The sequence below is a fragment of the Ranitomeya variabilis genome, chromosome 5 (genome assembly GCF_051348905.1).
Source record: "Ranitomeya variabilis isolate aRanVar5 chromosome 5, aRanVar5.hap1, whole genome shotgun sequence".
Lineage (NCBI taxonomy): Eukaryota > Metazoa > Chordata > Amphibia > Anura > Dendrobatidae > Ranitomeya > Ranitomeya variabilis.
In genome coordinates this window covers 17,592,379-17,614,845 of record NC_135236.1, presented here as the reverse complement: position 1 = coordinate 17,614,845, position 22,467 = coordinate 17,592,379, and positions in this window count along the sequence as shown.

Genomic DNA, 22,467 nt, shown 5'->3' with positions numbered 1-22,467 from the left:
AGGAAATTGGGGGTCATTTGGCAAAAGTTGTGGGGGTTAGGGCTGGTTCAAGGCTTTAGTGGGCCCAGGAAATGTGGACTACGTCACAGCGGTGGAGCAGGGAGAGGTAGGTATTTCAATGTTGCAAGTGCTGTGATCCTGAGCAAGCAGGGGGGGCCCACTCGTTCGCATTGGCACTGGCACAGGGCCCCTCAAAGTACAGCGGTGTGTTTGCACGGCGGGGGCGCCTGCCACCAGCAGCGACACTTTTGCGTACTCTGAGGGGCCCTGTGCCTGTGACGTCGCCAATGAGTATGCCCCCCCACCTGATGAAGGAACCTGCACTTTCATCTGCACCTTCCTCTTTGTCCCTGTGTAAGGTGGTATAACATGCGGGAAGGGGAACCTTACTTTCAGCAGGGTCAGATTCTGGCTGTGTAGAGTGCAAGGGGAATGTAGTGGTCTGGGTCAATGTACCAGCAGACTCATCTAGCAGTGTCTGGGCAATGGGCAGAATGAGGAGGAAACAGATATAGGGCCAAAAAATAAAGTAGGCTAAATGCAGTTCAAAATTGGTAACAGGACTAAACAGGCGGCACTGCTTTGTTCAGTGGAGTAGCAAACCCAAGAGCAGCAGACACTGTTTTAAGGGCCCAACCACACTAGTAGGCCAAATGCAGTTTAATATCTGATACTATAGGCCGAAAGCCAGAAGGTAGAAGGTCAGCTGTATTCAGTTGAGGGCAACACCAGGGAGGGGCAGACACCGTTAGTAGGCCCTAACCACCAATTTTTAAAAACACAGCACTTAATGAGAGCAAGAAGGTTGAAGCACAGCTGTATTCAGTTGAGGACAAACACCAGGCAGGGGCAGACACCGTTAGTAGGCCCTAAACACCATTTTTTTATTTAAAAACAGCACTTAATGAGAGCCAGAAGGTTGAAGCTCAGCTGTATTCAGTTGAGGGCAACACCAGGGAGGGGCAGACACCGTTAGTAGGCCCTAAACACCATTTTTTTATTTAAACACAGCACTTAATGAGAGCCAGAAGGTTGAAGCACAGCTGTATTCAGTTGAGGACAAACACCAGGCAGGGGCAGACACCGTTAGTAGGCCCTAAACACCATTTTTTATTTAAACACAGCACTTAATGAGAGCCAGAAGGTTGAAGCACAGCTGTATTCAGTTGAGGACAAACACCAGGCAGGGGCAGACACCGTTAGTAGGCCCTAAACACCATTTTTTTATTTAAACACAGCACTTAATGAGAGCCAGAAGGTTGAAGCACAGCTGTATTCAGTTGAGGACAAACACCAGGCAGGGGCAGACACCGTTAGTAGGCCCTAAACACCATTTTTTTATTTAAACACAGCACTTAATGAGAGCCAGAAGGTTGAAACACAGCTGTATTCAGTTGAGGACAAACACCAGGCAGGGGCAGACACCGTTAGTAGGCCCTAAACACCATTTTTTTATTTAAAAACAGCACTTAATGAGAGCCAGAAGGTTGAAGCACAGCTGTATTCAGTTTAGGACAAACACCAGGCAGGGGCAGACAACGTTAGTAGGCCCTAAACACCATTTTTTTATTTAAACACAGCACTTAATGAGAGCCAGAAGGTTGAAGCACAGCTGTATTCAGTTGAGTACAAACACCAGGCAGGGGCAGACACCCTTAGTAGGCCCTAAACACCATTTTTTTATTTAAACACAGCACATAATGAGAGCCAGAAGGTTGAAGCACAGCTGTATTCAGTTGAGGACAGACACCAGGCAGGGGCAGACACCGTTAGTAGGCCCTAAACACCATTTTTTTATTTAAACACAGCACTTAATGAGAGCCAGAAGGTTGAAGCACAGCTGTATTCAGTTGAGGACAAACACCAGGCAGGGGCAGACACCGTTAGTAGGCCCTAAACACCATTTTTTTATTTAAACACAGCACTTAATGATAGCCAGAAGGTTGAAACACAGCTGTATTCAGTTGAGGACAAACACCAGGCAGGGGCAGACACCGTTAGTAGGCCCTAAACACCATTTTTTTATTTAAAAACAGCACTTAATGAGAGCCAGAAGGTTGAAGCACAGCTGTATTCAGTTGAGGACAAACACCAGGCAGGGGCAGACACCGTTAGTAGGCCCTAAACACCATTTTTTTATTTAAACACAGCACTTAATGAGAGCCAGAAGGTTGAAGCACAGCTGTATTCAGTTGAGGACAAACACCAGGCAGGGGCAGACACCGTTAGTAGGCCCTAAACACCATTTTTTTATTTAAAAACAGCACTTAATGAGAGCCAGAAGGTTGAAGCTCAGCTGTATTCAGTTTAGGGCAACACCAGGGAGGGGCAGACACCGTTAGTAGGCCCTAACCAGCAATTATTAAAAACACAGCACTTAATGAGAGCCAGAAGGTTGAAGCGCAGCTCTATTCAGTTGAGGACAAACACCAGGCAGGGGCAGACACCGTTAGTAGGCCGTAACCAAAGTTGAAGGCCAAATGCAGTTTAATATCTGATACTATAGGCCGAAAGCCAGAAGGTGGAAGCTCCGATTTAGACAGTGGAGGACAATTTGAATTAGGGACTGCAGACAGACTTAGTAGGCTGTCCCCTGTGGACCATGCATCCACCACATTAACCCATTGCGCCTTAATGGACACGTAATCTTCCGTGGCCATGCCTACAGGTCCATGCGTCTGTTGTCAGGTGCACCTTTGTACTCACCGATTGCCAGAGTGCATGGACAATGCGGTCTTTTACATGCTGGTGGAGGGTTGGGATGGCTTTTCTCGCAAAAGAAGTATCGACTGGTTAGCTTGTAGCATGGTACAGCGTAGTCCATCATGGCCTTATTAATAGTAAATAAAATATATAACTAGGCTCTATGAACTTTTAAATAGGTTCCAGGGGTACACGGGCAGCATTGGTGTGGTCAGTGGAGGAGTATTGCAGGTAGGGACCGCAGACAGGCTATCAAAGGCCTAAAATAACAAACAATAGGCAGGCATGGCAGTTTAAAATCGGTTACATGGATACACAGGCAGGCACTCCAGGCAGTATTGTGGTCAGTGGAGGAGTATTGCAAGTAGGGACCGCAGACAGGCTATCAAAGGCCTAAAATAACAAACAATAGGCTCATGGCAGTTTTACATCGGTTACATGGATACACAGGCAGGCAGCATTGTGGTCAGTGGAGGAGGATTGCAAGGAGTGTCTGACACAGTTAGTACTCAAAAAAAAAAAAAAATTTAATGTCTCGCAAAACAACTATAAGTAAAAAAAGGGTGGCATGCTTAGGTACAGGGGTGGGCTCATCTGCAGAGTTTATGACAAAGTAATTTGGCAGTAAATTAGTATTTACTGGTGTCAATCTAGGACACTGCCCCAGACTACTTTAACTAGCATCATAGATGCAAACAAATTGGTATTGTTTGTCAGTACCAGGCATTGAATGATGTCAGTGCATAGACTAAACATTGGTGGAGCTGTGCGAGATAATTTTGCACGTGGTAGAGCACAGTTTGACCTGGGGGGGGGGGACTCTCTTGTGGCCGGCGGTACCGCCCCAGGGCCCCTCATGTTACAACGGTGTGTCTGACGTTGGGTGCGCACCACCACCGCCAGAGACACTACACTGTACTATGAGGGACCCAGTGGCAGTGCCATCGACCAAAAGCGGGCACACCCACCTCTTCAGACAAACAGCACTGTAACGGGTGCTTGCGCCAAGTGGCGAGACAACGGCCCCGTGGGTGGATTTTTCCCATTGGGGGAGGTGTAAACATGTCGTATGCTGGACAAACAGCTGCTGCAAATTAAGAGATAGGAAGACTCAGTAAAGGCCCCGTCTCACATAGCGATTTACCAACGATGACGACCAGCGATACGACCTGGCCGTGATCGTTGGTAAGTCGTTGTGTGGTCGCTGGGGAGCTGTCACGCAGACAGCTCTCTCCAGCGACCAACGATCAGGGGAACGACTTCGGCATCGTTGAAACTGTCTTCAACGATGCCGAAGTCCCCCTGCAGCACCCGGGTAACCAGGGTAAACATCGGGTTACTAAGCGCAGGGCCGCGCTTAGTAACCCGATGTTTACCCTGGTTACCAAAAAAAACAAACACTACATACTCACCATCTGATGTCCGTCAGATCCCTTGCCGTCTGCTTCCTGCTCTGACAGTGCCGCTGTACACTGAGAGCAGAGTGCAGCGGTGACGTCACTGCTGTGCTGTGCTCTCACTGTACGGCAGCAGTCAGTCAGAGCAGGAAGCAGACGGCAAGGGACCTGACGGACATCAGATGGTGAGTATGTACTGTTTGGGGTTTTTTTACATTTACGCTGGTAACCACGGTAAACATCGGGTTACTAAGTGCAGCCCTGCGCTTAGTAACCCGATGTTTACCCTGGTTACCAGTGAAGACATCGCTGGATCGGTGTCACACACACCGATTCAGCGATGTCAGCGGGACCTTAACGACCAAAAAAAGGTCCAGGCCATTCCGACACGACCAGCGATCTCACAGCAGGGGCCTGATCGCTGGTACGTGTCACACATAGCGAGATCGCTACTGAGGTCGCTGTTGCGTCACAAAACTTGTGACTCAGCAGCGATCTCGCTAGCGACCTCGCTATGTGAGACGGGGCCTTAAGACCAGTCCAGAAGCAAGACCTTTTTATAGGAAAGCTAGGTGTCAGCCGGGAAAGGTGGGGCAAAATAATTTGAAATCCAGGAGTGGTTCATTTTAATGAAGGTGAGATCATCCACATTTTGGGTAGCCAGACGAGTCCTTTTTTCGGTTAATATTGAACCAACAGCACTGAATACTCTTTCTGATAGCACACTAGCTGCTGGGCAAGCAAGCTCTTGCAACGCATATTCTGCCAATTCAGGCCAGGTGTCTAATTTGGATGCCCAGTAATCAAATGGGAATGACGGTTGAGGGAGAACATCGATAAGGGTTGAAAAATAGTTAGTAACCATACTGGACAAATGTTGTCTCCTGTCACTTTGAATAGATGCTGCAGTACCTGCCCTGTCTGCGGTCATTGCGAAATCACTCCACAACCTGGTCAGAAAACCCCTCTATCCAACGCCACTTCTGATCTGTGCACCTCTAACACCTCTGCCATGTAGCCCCCTGCAGCTTGTGTGAGAACCATCACCAGCGCTGTGTGCTGGGAATGCCTGAATCAAACGGTCAACAAGAGTAGCTTGTTTGGTTGCTAATATTTGTTCGAGGTTCTCATGTGGCATAATATTTAGCAATTTGCCTTTATAGCGAGGGTCAAGGATGCAGGCCAACCAGTAATCGTCATCGCTCATCATTTTAATAATGTGTGTGTCCCTTTTGAGGGTACGTAAGGCATAATCCGCTATGTGGGCCAAAGTTCCAGTTGTCAAATCTCCGGTTGTGCTGGTTTGAGGGGCAGTTACAGGCAAATCTACGTCACTTGTCTCCCTTAAAAAAACAGAACCCGGCCTTGCAACGCCACTAATTTATGTTGGCCCAGGAGAAGCTTCCTCATTCAAAAAGTACTCATCCCCATCATCCTCCTCGTCCTCCTCCTCCTCTTCACCCGCTACCGCGTCCTCTACACGGCCCTGACCAGACAATGGCTGACTTTCATCAAGGCTTTCCTCTTCCTCGGCTGCAGACGCCTGCTCCTTTATGTGCGTCAAACTTTGCATCAGCAGACGCATTAGAGGGATGCTCATGCTTATTATGGCGTTGTCTGCACTAACCAGCCGTGTGCATTCCTCAAAACACTGAAGGACTTGACACAGGTCTTGTAGCTTCGACCACTGCACACCTGACAACTCCATGTCTGCCATCCAACTGCCTGCCCGTGTATGTGTATCCTCCCACAAAAACATAACAGCACGCCTCTGTTCGCACAGTCTCTGAAGCATGTGCAGTGTGGAGTTCCACCTTGTTGAAATGTCGATGATTAGGCGATGCTGGGGAAGGTTCAAAGACCGCTGATAGTTCTGCATACGGCTGGAGTGTACGGGCGAACGGCAGATATGCGAGCAAAGTCTGCGCACTTTGAGGAGCAGGTCTGGTAACCCCGGGTAACTTTTCAGGAAGCACTGCACCCCCAGGTTTAAGGTGTGAGCCAGGCAAGGAATGTGTTTCAGTTGGGAAAGGGAGATGGCAGCCATGAAATTCCTTCCGTTATCACTCACAACCTTGCCTGCCTCAAGATGTACAGTGCCCAGCCATGACCGAGTTTCATTCAGCAAGAACTCGGACAGAACTTCCGCGGTGTGTCTGTTGTCACCCAAACACTTCATTGCCAATACAGCCTGCTGACGCTTGCCACTAGCTGTCCCATAATGGCACACCTGGTGTGCAACAGTGGCAGCTGCGGATGGAGTGGATGTGCGACTGTGGTGTGTGGACGAGCTCTCGCTTCTGCATGAGGAGGAGGAAGAGGAGGAGGGGGGGCTAATGCCTACAGCCAACTCTTTCCTTGACCGTGGACTAGGCAAAACTGTCCCAATATTGCTGTGCCCTGTGGACCCTGCATCCACCACATTCACCCAGTGTGCCGTGATGGATATGTAACGTCCCTGGCCATGCCTACTGGTCCATGCATCTGTTGTCAGGTGCACCTTTGTAGTCACAGACTGACTGAGTGCATGGACGATGCGGTCTTTAACATGCTGTTGGAGGGCTGGGATGGCTTTTCTAGAAAAGAAGTGGCGACTGGGTAGCTCGTAGCGTGGTACAGCGTAGTCCATCAGCGCTTTGAAAGCTTCGCTTTCAACTAACCGGTAGGGCATCATCTCTAATGAGATTAGTCTAGCAGTGTGGGCGTTCAAACCCTGTGTACGCAGATGCGAGGATGAGTACTTCCTTTTCCTAACAAGAGTCTCATGTAGGGTGAGTTGGACTGGAGAGCTGGAGATCGTGGAACTAGCGGTGGTGCCGGTGGACATGACAGACTGAGAGAGGGTTGGAGATGGTATTCTTGCCGGTGCCCTACATGCAGTGTTTCCTACTGCAAACCTGGTGATTCCCTGACTGCTTTGGCCTGGCAACAAAAGCTGCAATGATACTGCCGGTGGTGCGGGAAATGGTGGGTTTACAGTGAGGGAAGGGATGTAGCGTTGCTGACTAGCTTCATTGGCCAAGGGTGCTGCAACCTTTATGGACATTTGGTAGTTATTCCAGGCTTGAAAATGCATGGTGGATAAATCTCTATGCATGCAACTTGTATTTAGACTTTTAAGATTCTGACCTCTGCTTAAGGTAGTTGAACATTTTTGACAGATGACTTTGCGCTGATCATTTGGATGTTGTTTAAAAAAATGCCAGACTGCACTCTTTCTACTATCGGAGAACTTTTCAGGCATTGCAGACTGAGCTTCTTTAACCGGATGGCCACACTGTCCTCCAACAGGTTTTGGTTTTGCCACGCGTTTTTGGCCAGATACAGGCCCGGTAGATGGAACCTGTTGTGATGTTGATGCCTGCTGCGGCTCCTCCTCCTCCTCTGCTTCTGAACTACTGCCGCCTGCACCCTGTTCCCCCAATGGCTGCCAATCGGGGTCAACAACTGGGTCATCTATGACCTCCTCTTCTATGTCGTGTGCAACTTCGTCTGTGTCACCGTGTAAGCCGGTGGTATAGCGTTCGTGACGGGGCACCATAGTCTCCGCTGGGTTTGATTCTGCCTTAGTACACTGCGAGGGCAATGTTCTTGTCTGAGTCAAAGGAACAGCATAGTAATCTGGCTGTGGCTGTGCATCTGTGCACTCCATGTCCGATTCAACTTCTAATGGGCATGGCCTGTTAACTGTTTCACTGTCTAACACAGGAACGGTATGTGTAAAAAGCTCCATGGAGTAACCTGTTGTGTCGACTGACGCATCCTTCACTGTTGTTCTGGGTGAAGGACACAAGGAAGCGACTTTTTCCTGACCGGGAGCATCCACTGATGATGCACTGGTCTGACATTTGGCAGTTTCCGAGGAGGAGGCGAAAGAGCTAGAGGCAGAGTGAGCAATGAAAGCCAATACTTGTTCCTCCTGCTCCGGCTTCAAAAGTGGTTTTCCTACTCCCAGAAAAGAGAGCGTTCGAGGCCTTGTGTAGGCAGACGACGTTTTTGGCTCAACAACTCGAGACTTAGGTGCTGTACTGCTTTTACCACGACCATCTGATGCTCCACCACCACTACCATTATTACCAGCTGACAATGACCGCCCACGGCCACGACCTCTTCCACTAGACTTCCTCATTGTTTGCAAAACGTAACCAAAGTAACGCTATTTGTTACTGTAAAACAACTTATAAGGTGAACTCAAACTTCTGTAGAATTTATATATACCTTTATAGGTGCCTGACACTGAAAGGAAAATCAGGCCCAATGTTACACACTCGGTTTCCTGTGCCCCAATAATTTGAGACAGATGGCACACACAGGAGCAGCACTCAAGCAGACTTGCCAATATTTATCTCCCACTCATTTTTTTTTTTTTTAAAAGGGAGAATTTACCCCCCCCCCAAAAAAAAAAGGCCCAGTATTACACACGCACTGCTTTTTGGTGGGACACAATGAGAGACAGATGCCACACACAGGACTGGCACGGAGGCAGACTTGCCAAGATTTATCTCCCACTAACTATTTTTTTTTTTTTAAAAAAGGGAGAATTTAACCAAAAAAAAAAAAAGGCCCAGTATTACACACTGCTTTTCGGTGGGACACAATGAGAGACAGATGCCACACAAAGGACTGGCACGGAGGCAGAGTTGCCAATATTTATCTCCCACTAACTTTTTTTTTTTTTTGAAAAGGGAGAATTTACCAAAAAAAACAAAAAGGCCCAGTATTACACAGTGCTTTTCGGTGGGACACAATGAGAGACAGATGCCACACACAGGACTGGCACGGAGGCAGAGTTGCCAATATTTATCTCCCACTAACTTTTTTTTTTTTTTGAAAAGGGAGAATTTAGCCAAAAAAAAAAAAAAAAATGGCCAGGTATCACACAGTGGTTTTTTCGGTGCCACACAATGAGAGTGAGATGCCACCCACAGCAATGGCACGGAGGCAGACTTGCCAATATTTATCTCCCTGCAGTTATCTCAGAAAAGTATGGCAGGCAGCTAGAAAAAGGACGGCTGCACACAAAAGTGTGGACAAACACACAAGATAGCTGTGCAGAAAGGAAGGAAATACAGGATTTGTGCTTTGAAAAAAGCAGTTGGTTTGCACAGCGTCGTACACACACAGGCACAGCAACGCAGTTATCAGGGTCAGGGAGCCTTCTAGGGCAGCCCAATGAGCTACAGCGCTGAGGAAAAAAAAACGTAGCTTCCACTGTCCCTGCAATCAAAAGGTGGTGTTGGACAGTGGAAATCGCTACAGCACAAGCGGTTCGCAGCTTTATGTACCCTGCCTATCACTATCCCTGCTTCTGAAGAAGCGGCAGCAACCTCTCCCTACGCTCACATCAGCAGCAGTAAGATGGCGGTCGGCGGGAACGCCCCTTTATAGCCCCTGTGACGCCGCAGAAAGCAAGCCAATCACTGCAATGCCCTTCTCTAAGATGGTGGGGACTGAGATCTATGTCATCACGCTGCCCACACTCTGCGTCCACCTTCATTGGCTGAGAAATTGCGCTTTTAGCGTCATTGAAACGCGACTTTGGCGCGAAAGTCGCGTACCGCATGGCCGACCCCACACAGGGATCGGCTCGGTTTCATGAGACGCCGACTTTGCCAAAAGTCGACGACTTATGAAAATGAACGATCCGTTTCGCTCAACCCTAGTAATAAACGTTCTTTATTGATTCATGGCTTTATTTCACTATATAGTAAACGGAACAGTTAACGTTAAGTCATCACTAATATTTGTTTATTAAATATTAATAGTCAAGATCGACTTTAATAATTAATAACTCACATTGGACCCCAATAGAGGTGTAGGAGTTCCCCCTTTAATAATTAATATTTTTGGTGGAAAACTCACCTTATTTCAGCAAGACAATTAACTGATTTCACTAGTATTGTCGCTACTGGGGGGGCAAAGGGGGTGAACTGAGAGTGCTCACCCAGAGCTATGCTTCTATAACTGTATCAGCATGCACAGCGCACCCAAACAGTTACATTCTGCAACAGAGCAGGGAGATTCAATATCCCTGCACTGCCCCCCAGCCACTCCGGGGCCCCTGAGTAGGAGGGGAGGCCCTGTGCTAGCATTGGGCCCCCTGCCCATCATACAAAAGTTCCTCTGTATCAGCTAGATGTCGATACAGTTGACGGAATTGATGAGTGGGAGCGTTATGCTCCCTCTCACGTCATTCCTCCTCTCAGCGTCTGAAGTCACAGACGCAGATACTGACAGCAGGCACGATGGCGTCATTACCTGGTGACCACTGTCTAGAGATGGAAGTGGGAGAATGAGGAGTAGAGGTTAGTATTGTATTTATTGTTTTTATAGGGTGCTTGTAATAAATAGAGTCTGACTGTCTGCTTATAGGGGCATTATACTATAGAGTCTGCATATGGGTGGTGTATTATACTATATAGGATCTGCCTACCTATGGGGGGGCATTATGCTATAGAGTCAGCCTATGGGGTGTGCATTATACTATAGAGTTTGCCTAGCAGAAGTGCATTATACAGTAGAGTCTGCCTATGGGGAGTACATTATACTACAGAGGCCTATGATGAGTGTACTATACTTTATGGAGGACTATGGGGAGTGCATTATTCTATAGAGGCGTATGGGGGTGAATTACAGTGCCTTGCGAAAGTATTCGGTCCCCTGGAACTTTTCAACCTTTTCCCACATATCATGCTTCAAACATAAAGATATCAAATGTAAATTTTTGGTGAAGAATCAACAGCAAGTGGAACACAATAGTGAAGTTGAACAAAATGTATTGGTTATTTTAAATTTTTGTGGAAATTCAAAAACTGAAAAGTGGGGCGTGCAATATTATTCAGACCCTTTAACCAAATACTTTGTTGCGCCACCTTTTGCTGCGATTACAGCCGTCGCTTGGGGTATGTCTCTATCAGTTTTGTACATCGAAAGACTGAAATTCTTGCTCATTCTTCCTTGGCACACAGCTTGAGCTCACTGAGGTGTGATGGAGATCGTTTGTGAACAGCAGTTTTCAGCTCTTTCCACAGATTCTATATTGGGTTGAGGTCTGGACTTTGATTTGTCCATTCTAGCACCTGGATACGTTTATTTGTGAACCATTCCATTGTAGATTTTGCTTTATGTTTTGGATTATTGTCTTGTTGGAAGACAAATCTCCATCCCAGTCTCAGGTCTTTTGCAGACTCCAACAGGTTTTCTTCAAGAATGGTCCTGTATTTGGCTCCATCCATCTTCCCGTCAATTTTAACGATCTTCCCTGTCCCTGCTGAAGAAAAGCAGGCTCAAACCATGATGCTGCCACTACCATACTTGACAGTGGGGATGGAGTGTTCAGGGTGATGGGCTGTGTTGCCTTTACGCCAAACATATCGCTTGGCCTTATTGCCAAAAAGTTTGATTTTGGTTTCATCTGACCAGAGCAACTTTAAACAACACTTTTTATGGATATCTTTGAGAAATGGCTTTCTTCTTGCCACTCTACCATAAAGGCCAGCTTTGTGCAGTGTACGACTGATTGTTGTCCTATGGACAGACTGTCCCACCTCAGCTGTAGATCTCTGCAGTAGGGTTGAGTGAAACGGATTGGACAAATTAAAAAATCACCGACTTTTGACAAAGTCGGGTTTCATGAAACCCGATCCGATCCTATTGTGGGATCGGCCATGAGGTCGGCAATTTTCACACCAAAGTCGCGTTTCGTATGACGCGTTCAGTGCCATTTCTCAGCCAATGAAGGAGGACGCAGAGTGTGGGCAGCGTGATGACATAGGTATCGGTCCCCACCATCTTAGAGAAGGGCATGACAGTGATTGGCTTGCTTTCTGCAGTGTCACAGGGGCTATAAAGGGGCGTGCACGCCGACTACCATCTTACTTCTGCCGATGTTAGCATAGGAAGAGGCTGCTGCAGCTTCGTCAGAAGAAGGGACATAGTTAGGGAGGGAAGATTAACCCCCAAACCGCTTGTGCTGTAGCGATTTCCACTGTCCAACACCACCTTTGTTTGCAGGGACAGTGGAGGCTATATCTTTGTGCATCAGCTCTGTAGGTTATTAGGCTGCATTATAAGGCTCCATGATAGCTGCACTGCTGTTTGCACCGCTGCTGTGCAAACCAACTGCTTTTTTAAAAGCAAAAATCCGGTTGCTCCTTTCTGCACAGTTATCTTGTTTATTCGTACACACTTTTGTATGCAGCAGTCCTTTTTATTGCTGCCATACTTGTCCTGAGATCATTGTAGGGAGATTGAAATTGTACTACAGTCCTTGTATTTTTTCATATATCTTCCAGCCACATGCTGCCACTTACATTGCGTTGTAAAATACACTGGGCCTGAGTTTGGCTTCAGTCTCCCCCCCAAAAAGGGAGATTCAAATTCACACAAAGTGGATATACTTCAGTATTCTTAGTTTGTCATGTATCAGCCAGCCACTTGCTGCCACTCCCATTGCATTGTAAAATACACAGGGCCTGAGTTCGGGTTCAGTCTCCCCAAAATAAAAAGGGAGATTTAAATTCTCAACAAGTTTATATACATCTTCTACCTTGTTTTACAGTACCATATAACGGTTGTTATTTTGCTTACATTTTCCCAAAAATGAGGAAGTCTGGTGGAAGAGGCCGTGGGTGGTCATTGCCAGCTGGTACTGATGGTAGTGGTGGTGGTGGAGCATCTGGTGTTAGTGGGAAAAGCAAAATAGCACCTAAGGCTGGAGGTATTGAGACAGCGTCATCGTCTGGCTACACAAGGCCTCGAAGGCTCCCTTATCTGGGAGTAGGAAAACAGCTTTTAAAGCTGGAGCAGCAGGAAAAAGTTTTGGCTTTCCTTGCTGACTCAGCCTCTAGCTCTTTCGCCTCCTCTTCAGAAAGTTACAAATATAAAAGCAGCGAGTCATCAGTGGATGCTCCCTGCCAGGAACAAGATATTTCCTTGTGTCCTTCACCCAAACCAAAAGTGAAGGATGCGTCAGGCGACACTACAGGTTACTCCATGGAGCTCTTTACACATACCGTGCCTGGGTTAGAAAGGGAAATTGTTAACTGCCCATTACAAGATGAATCGGACATGGAGTGCACTGATGCACAGCCATAGCTAGATTATTATGCTGTTCCATTGACTCAGATCACTACATTGCCCTCGCAGTGTGCTGAGCCAGAATCTGACCCACATGAGACTATGGTGCCCCGTCCCGAATGCTATAGCACCTTACACGGTGACACAGAGGAAGGTGCACATGACATTGAAGAGGAGGTGATAGATGACCCAGTTGTTGATCCAGATTGGCAGCCATTGGGGGAAGAGGGTGCCGCTGCCAGTAGCTCAGAAGTGGAGAAGGATGATCCGCAGCAGCCATCTACATCGCAACAACTGTCATCTGACAGGCCAGTATCAGGCCAAAAACATGTGTCAAAACCAAAAACAGTTTTAGGACAGCGTGGCCATCTGGTGAAAGTAGCTGAAAAGGTATTCGATAGTAGGAAGAGTGCAGTGTGGCAATTTTTTAACCAAGATCTGAATAACCAGTGCAAAGTTATCTGTAAGAAATGCTCAAAGACCTTTAGCAGAGGGAAAAATCTTCAAAATTTAAATACAACGTGCATGCATAGACATTTAACCAGCATGCACTTGCAAGCCTGGACTAACTACCAAACGTCACGTACCGTTGGTGCACCTGCTCAGAATGAAGGTAGTCAGCAACGCTACATTGCTTCACTCACTGTAAGCCCACCGGTTAGGACACCACCAGCAGCAAATGTGGAGGTATCGTCGCAAGGCCAAAGCAGTCAGGGAATCACAAGGTTATTGGTAGGAAACACTGTATGTAGGCCAACATCAAGAATACCATCACCAACCCTCTCTCAATCCACCATGTCCACCACCACCGCTAGTTCCACCATATGCGGGTCTCCAGTCCAGGTCCCCCTACAAGAGACTCTCATTAGGAAAAGAAAGTACTCATCCTCTCATCCGCGTACACAGGGTTTGAATGCCCACATTGCTAGACTAATCTCGTTAGAGATGATGCCCTACCAGTTGGTTGAACGCGACGCTTTCAAAGACCTGATGGCCTATGCAGTACCACGCTATGACCTACCCAGTCGGCACTTCTTTGCGAGAAAAGCCATCCCAGCCCTGCACCAGCATGTCAAAGACCGCATTGTCCATGCACTCAGGCAATCAGTCAGTACAAAGGTGCACCTCACAACAGATGCATGGACCAGTAGGCATGGCCAGGGACATTACGTGTCCATCATGGCGCACTGGGTTAATGTGGTGGATGCAGGGTCCACTGGGGACAGCCATAGTGGGACAGTTCTGCCTAGCCCACGGTCTAGGAAACAATTGGCTGTAGGCGTTCGCCACCCCTCCTCCTCCATAAGCGAAAGCTCATCCACAGAGCGCAGTCGCACAACCACTCCATCCGCAGCTGCCAGTGTTGCACACGAGGTGTCCCATTACCGAACAGCTAGTGGTAAGCGTCAGCAGGCTGTGTTACAAATGAAGTGTTTGGGCGACAACAGACACACCGCGGAAGTACTGGCCGAGTACTTGCAGCAAGAAACTCAGTCATGGCTGGGCATTGTACATATTGAGGCAGGCAAGGTAGTCAGTGATAAAGGAAGAAATTTTATGGCTGCCATAGCCCTTTCAGAACTGAAACACATACCTTGCCTAGCTCACACCTTGAAACTGGTGGTGCGGTGCTTCCTGAAAAATTATCCGGGGTTACCAGCCCTGCTCCTGAAGGTGCGAAGACTTTGCTCGCACATCCGTCGGTCGCCAGTACACTCCAGCCGTATGCTGAACCATCAGCAATCGCTGAATCTTCCCCTGCACCACCTAATAATCGACGTTGCAACAAGGTGGAACTCCACACTGCACATGCTTCAGAGGCTGTGCGAACAGAGGCGTGCTGTAATTTATTTGTGGGAGCATACACATACACGGGCAGGCACTTGGATGGCAGACATGGAGTTGACTGGTTTGCAGTGATCGAAGCTACAAGACCTCTGTCAAGTCCTTCAGTGTTTTGAGGAATGCACACGGCTGGTAAATGCAGATGACGCCATCATAAGCATGAGCATCCCACTAATGCGTCTGCTGATGCAAAGTTTGACGCACATTAAGGAGCAGGCATCTGCAGCCGAGGATGAGGGAAGCCTTTATGACAGTCAGCCATTGTCAGCTCAGGGATCTCTCCTGGACGAGGTGGTGGATGAAGAGGAGGATGATGGGGATGAATATTTATGGGAGGAGGATGCTTCTCAGGGAGCAATAGAACTGGTGGCGTTGCAAGGTCAGGTACAGGGTTTTTGTGGGACACAAGTGATGTTGATTTGCAAGAAAGTGCTCCTCAACCCAGCACAAGCAGTGAATTGACACCTGGAACATTGGCCCACATGGCTGAGTATGCCTTGCGTATCCTAAAAAGGAACCCCCGCATTATCAAAATGATGACCGATGACGATTACTGGTTGGCCTGCCTCCTGGATCCATGATATAAAGGAAAATTACAAAATATCATGCCACATGGGAACCTTGAGCAAATTTTGGCAACCAAACAAGCAACTCTTGTAGACCGTTTGGTTCAGGCATTCCCAGCACACAGCGGCGGTGATATTTCTCACACGAGCCATAGTGGGCAACATGGCAGAGGTGTTAGATATGCACAAATCCGAAGTGGCATTGGACAGAAGGGTTTTATGACCAGGTTGTGGAGTTCGCAATGCCTGCTGACACGACACGTACTGCTGCATCGATTCAAAGTGACAGGAGACAGCATTTGTCCAGTATGGTTACAAGCTACTTTTCTGCCCTTATCGATGTTCTCCCTCACAGGTCATTCCCCTTTGATTACTAGGCATTTAAAATAGACACCTGGCCTGAATTGGCAGAATATGCATTACAGGAGCTCGCATGCATGCTGTTAGTGTGCTATCAGAAAGAGTATTCAGTGAAGCTGGTTCAATACTGACCGAAAAAAGGATCTAACCTTCATTAAAATGAACCAATCATGGATTTCTAATTATTTTGCCAACTTTGATTTGACAACTGGAACTTTGGCCCACATGGCGGATTATGCCTTACGTACCCTCAAAAGGGACACACACATTATTAAAATGATGAGCGATGACGATTACTGGTTGGCCTGCATCCTTGACCCTCGCTATAAAGGCAAATTGCAAAATATTATGCCACATGAGAACCTCGAACAAATATTAGCAACCAAACAAGCTACTCTTGTAGACCGTTTGATTCAGGCATTCCCAGCACACAGCGCCGGTGATGGTTCTCACACGAGCTGCAGGGGGCTACAGGGCAGAGGTGTTAGAGGTGCACAGATCAGAAGTGGCGTTGGACAGAGGGGTTTTCTGACCAGGTTGTGGAGTGATTTCGCAATGACCGCAGACAGGACAGGTACTGCAGCATCTATTCAAAGTGACAGGAGACAACATTTGTCCAGTATGGTTACTAACTATTTTTCAACCCTTATCGATGCTCTCCCTCAACCGTCATTCTCATTTGATTACTGGGCATCCAAATTAGACACCTGGCCTGAATTGGCAGAATATGCGTTGCAGGAGCTTGCTTGCCCAGCAGCTAGTGTGCTATCAGAAAGAGTATTCAGTGCTGCTGGTTCAATATTAACCGAAAAAAGGACTCGTCTGGCTACCCAAAATGTGGATGATCTCACCTTCATTAAAATGAACCACTCCTGGTTTTCAAATTATTTTGCCCCACCTTCCCCTTCTGACACGTAGCTTGCCTGAAAAATGTCTTGCTTTTGGCCTCCTCTTACTGACTTCTCCAATTCCTCCATTTTTGCATCTGCTGAATGTCCACCATAGGCCATTTTTATACCTCCCCAAATGGGCTGACTCTCCCACAGGGCCGTGGTCACCACCTAGCGCAAGCACCCGTGCGAGTGCCGTTTGCCTGGACAGGTGGGTGTGCCCACTCTTGGGGCAACGGCACTGGCACAGGGTACCTCATAGTACAATGAAGTGTCTCTGATGGTGGTGGTGCACAACCAACGTCAGACACTCCGTCGTAATATGAGGGGCCCTGTGCCAGTATTGCAGCCCACGAGAGAGTGTTCCCCCAGCTCGAACAGTGCTCTACCACTTGCAATACTTACCTCTCCCTGCTCCACCACTGTGTAGTCTGTGCTGTTAAATCCTTCAATGGCACTGCCAATACAAATTTGTTGAAATGATAGATGATAGTTAAAATATACAGGGGTCCTGGCCTCCATTTAGACCAGTTAATGTGTTGCGCCTACTACCACTGTCTGCTACTCAGCAGAGGAGCCCACCCCTTTACCTAGGTATGCCACCTGGTTATTTTTGAAAAAAAAAATTGGCAGACATTTAGCCTACTTTATTATTAGGGCCTACTCACTGTGTCAGCCACTCCTTACAATTGTGCTCCGCTGAACAAAGCAAAGCCACTAGTTTAGTCCTGTTACCAATTTTGAACTGCTTTTAGCCTACTTGCTGATTTGGGCCTGCTCACTGTGTCAGCCACTCCTTACAATTGTCCTCCGCTGAACCAAGCAATGCCGCCTGGTTATTCCTGTTACCAATTTTGAACTGCATTTAGCCCACTTTATTATTTGGGCCTATACAGGTCCTTCTCAAAAAATTAGCATATAGTGTTAAATTTCATTATTTACCATAATGTAATGATTACAATTAAACTTTCATATATTATAGATTCATTATCCACCAACTGAAATTTGTCAGGTCTTTTATTGTTTTAATACTGATGATTTTGGCCTACAACTCCTGATAACCCAAAAAACCTGTCTCAATAAATTAGCATATCAAGAAAAGGTTCTCTAAATGACCTATTACCCTAATCTTCTGAATCAACTAATTAACTCTAAACACATGCAAAAGATACCTGAGGCTTTTAAAAACTCCCTGCCTGGTTCATTACTCAAAACCCCCATCATGGGTAAGACTAGCGACCTGACAGATGTCAAGAAGGCCATCATTGACACCCTCAAGCAAGAGGGTAAGACCCAGAAAGAAATTTCTCAACAAATAGGCTGTTCCCAGAGTGCTGTATCAAGGCACCTCAATGGTAAGTCTGTTGGAAGGAAACAATGTGGCAGAAAACGCTGTACAACGAGAAGAGGTGACCGGACCCTGAGGAAGATTGTGGAGAAGGACCGATTCCAGACCTTGGGGAACCTGAGGAAGCAGTGGACTGAGTCTGGTGTGGAAACATCCAGAGCCACCGTGCACAGGCGTGTGCAGGAAATGGGCTACAGGTGCCGCATTCCCCAGGTAAAGCCACTTTTGAACCATAAACAGCGGCAGAAGCGCCTGACCTGGGCTACAGAGAAGCAGCACTGGACTGTTACTAAGTGGTCCCAAGTACTTTTTTCTGATGAAAGCAAATTTTGCATGTCATTCGGAAATCAAGGTGCCAGAGTCTGGAGGAAGACTGGGGAGAAGGAAATGCCAAAATGCCTGAAGTCCAGTGTCAAGTACCCACAGTCAGTGATGGTGTGGGGTGCCATGTCAGCTGCTGGTGTTGGTCCACTGTGTTTCATCAAGGGCAGGGTCAATGCAGCTAGCTATCAGGAGATTTTGGAGCACTTCATGCTTCCATCGGCTGAAATGCTTTATGGAGATGAAGATTTCATTTTTCAGCACGACCTGGCACCTGCTCACAGTGCCAAAACCACTGGTAAATGGTTTACTGACCATGGTATTACTGTGCTCAATTGGCCTGCCAACTCTCCTGACCTGAACCCCATAGAGAATCTGTGGGATATTGTGAAGAGAAAGTTGAGAGACGCAAGACCCAACACTCTGGATGAGCTTAAGGCCGCTATTGAAGCATCCTGGGCCTCCATAACATCTCAGCAGTGTCACAGGCTGATTGCCTCCATGCCACGCCGCATTGAAGCAGTCATTTCTGCCACAGGATTCCCGACAAAGTATTGAGTGCATAACTGAACATTATTATTTGATGGTTTTTTTGTTTGTTATTAAAAAACACTTTTATTTGATTGGACGGGTGAAATATGCTAATTTATTGAGACAGGTTTTTTGGGTAATCAGGAGTTGTAGGCCAAAATCATCAGTATTAAAACAATAAAAGACCTGACAAATTTCAGTTGGTGGATAATGAATCTATAATATATGAAAGTTTAATTGTAATCATTACATTATGGTAAATAATGAAATTTAACACTATATGCTAATTTTTTGAGAAGGACCTGTATATGTGTTTCCTCCTCATCCTGCCCATTGCCCAGCCACTGCTAGATAAGTCTGCTGGTACATTGACCCAGACCACTACATTCCCCTTGCACTCGACACAGCCAGAATCTGACCCTGCTGAAAGTCAGGTTCCCCTTCCCGCATACTCTACCACCTTACACGGGGACAAAGAGGAAGGTGCAGATGAAAGTGCAGGTTTCTTCATCAGGTGGGGGGGCATACTCGTTGGCGATGTCACTGGCACAGGGCCCCTCATAGTGCGCAAAAGTGTCTCTGCCAGTGGGAGGCGCCACCTGCCGTCAAACACACCGCCGTACTATGAGGGGCCCTGTGCCAGTGCCAATGCCAATGAGTGGTGCCCCACTGCTTGCTCAGGATCACAGCACTTGCAAAGTTGAAATACTTACCTCTCCCTGCTCCACCGCCGTGACATAGTCTGCGTTTCCTGGGCCCACGAAAATCTTGAGCCAGCCCTACCCCCCACAAATTTAGCCAAATGACCCCCAGTTTTCAATGCCTAACTATTATTATTAAGTAAATTAAGATTGACAAGCTTCAGTAATAAGAATTGATGTTTTTGGCATTAAAATGGGCACTGTAGGTGTTTTTCTGTCCTCCGCTCACTGCCGACTTTGATTCCCCATTGACTTGCATTGGGTTTCGTATTTCAGTCGGCCCTAATCGGTCGATTTCACCCGACTCGACTTTTGACGAAGTCGGGTTTCGCGAAACCCGACTCGATCCGAAAAAAGTAAGTCACTCAACCCTACTCTGCAGCTCATCCAGACTGATCATGGGCCTCTTGGCTGCATCTCTGATCAGTCTTCTTGTTTGTTTAGAGGGACAGCCGGGTCTTGGTAGATTTGCAGTGGTATGATACTCCTTCCATTTTAATATGATCGCTTGCACAGTGCTCCTTGGGATGTGTAAAGTTTTGGAAATCATTCTGTATCCAAGTCCGGCCTTAAACTTCTCCACAACAGTATCACGGACCTGCCTGTTGTGTTCCTTGGTCTTCATGATGCTCTCTGTGCTTCAAACAGAACCCTGAGACTATCACACAGCAGGTGCATTTATACGGAGACTTGATTACACACAGGTGAATTACATTTATCATCATTAGGCATTTAGGACAACATTGGATCCTTCAGAGATCCACAATGAACTTCTGGAGTGAGTTTGCTGAAAGTAAAGGGGCCGAATAATATTGAATGCCTCACTTTTCAGTTTTTGAATTTCCACAAAAATTTCAAAAAACCAACAAATTTCATTCAACTTCACAATTGTGTTCCACTTGTTGTTGATTCTTCACCAAAAATTTACATTTGATATCTTTATGTTTGAAGCATGATATGTGGGAAAAGGATGAAAAGTTCCAGGGGGCCGAATACTTTCACGAGGCACTACGTTATATGTAGTGCATTATACTATCTTGAGGACTATTTGGAGAATTATACTATATGGAGGCTCTCTATGGGGCCATAACATAGCGTGAAGATTACTGGGAGGGGGCCATCATACAGTGTTGGAGCCATGAAACAATTTTGTGGGCTACCAAGGGGTCAGTATACTGTGGGGGGTTCCATACAATGAGGGGGCATTATACTGTGTATAAGAGCGTTGAACTGTGTATAGGGGAACTGTACAGGGGGGAGACTCAGGACATTATTAAATGTAAAGTGGGCACTTATTGTTAGAGAGGAACTCAGGTTACTGTGACTGTCAGAGGGGCACACAGGGCATTATTACTTTCTGGAGTAAAATGTGGGCACTGATATCTAAGGCTCTTGCACACCACATTACTATATTCTAGAGGTTTGTTTTACCATCTATAGGGCACAGAGGACCACACAGCAGGTGCAGTAATAAGGACACATATGGCTCAGTTCTGGGATATCAGCAGAATGAGGAGTTTGTGCAGGTTGGGAATAGATGGAGATGGGGCTGAAAATATGACGTGAGAAATGTGTCATTGTTGTATTCTCTGCAGCCGAGTCCTGACTGGAAGAAGTTGTCATGTCGGTCTGGGCCAGATGGAAAATACATGGAAAGTGAACGATTCCATCGGAAAGAACGTCAGCGGTAAGTCTCCATCTATAACTGTGCTTTAATCTCTTATATGTTCTGTAGGACTGGTATCTACCACTGACCATATGGTGGTAATATCCATGTTGGTCTTTGTATAGAGATTATTTTCAGTAGTAGCGCATTAGTCTGCTGAGGTTCTCCTACATCCACAATTAGGGTGCGTCACTCAGTTGTAATAAGGTTACCTGGTTAGGCGCCCACTCAGAAGTTTTGTCTCCTCCCCAATCGAAAACCCTAGCTACCCCTCTGGCTGTCACACAATATCCCCAACATTTCTTCAGTGTTTTATGGCTTTCTCTCCCTATCTCTATGACTAACTTTTGAGAGTCTCTCAATTTCTTGATTCTCCACAAAATGACTGCTGCATTTTCAGCTTCTTTTATACAGGCTGTGATAGTCTCTCATTATTGGCTGTGTCATGCCATGTGTTGTGATAGGTGCAATGCATTATGGGGAAACCTGCCCAAGGTTGTGTGAATCTTCTCGGGATGCTGCAATCTTCAGCTATGTGTAAGAGAACAGCGAGTGTTCTAGACAATTTGTGAAAAGTAAAACGTAAACTGTTGAAATTCACCGGGTTCTGCAAATTCCTGAAAAATCAACGTGAGTTTCCATTGCATTGACCTGTTCATGTATACTTTATTCTGACTATAAAATCCTTCTTACGGGTGTTCTAAGAGTGTATTCAGCTAATAACTTAAAGAGATGGAAACTGACCGTTAAGGGTTTATGGGCAGGAATGAGTGAACATACATTTTATTCATTGATCATTAATTTTTCATTGACTTATTTCTTGAGCTAAAGACCCAAAGCTGCTATCTCTGGTGCCGCCATAGATTCTAGCTGTGAAAGACACAAGGGGTGGAGGCAAGAACAGTAAGAGTCACCAGCACCACCATACAGCTTCTAGCACTGCCCTCAAATAAATCATTATCAGGGGGCAGCACTAGTGTCACTCACTGCTTCTGGCACCACTCTGCAATGTATCACCAGTAGTGGGCAGTGCTAGAAGAAGTGATTTGAGGCGGTGTTAG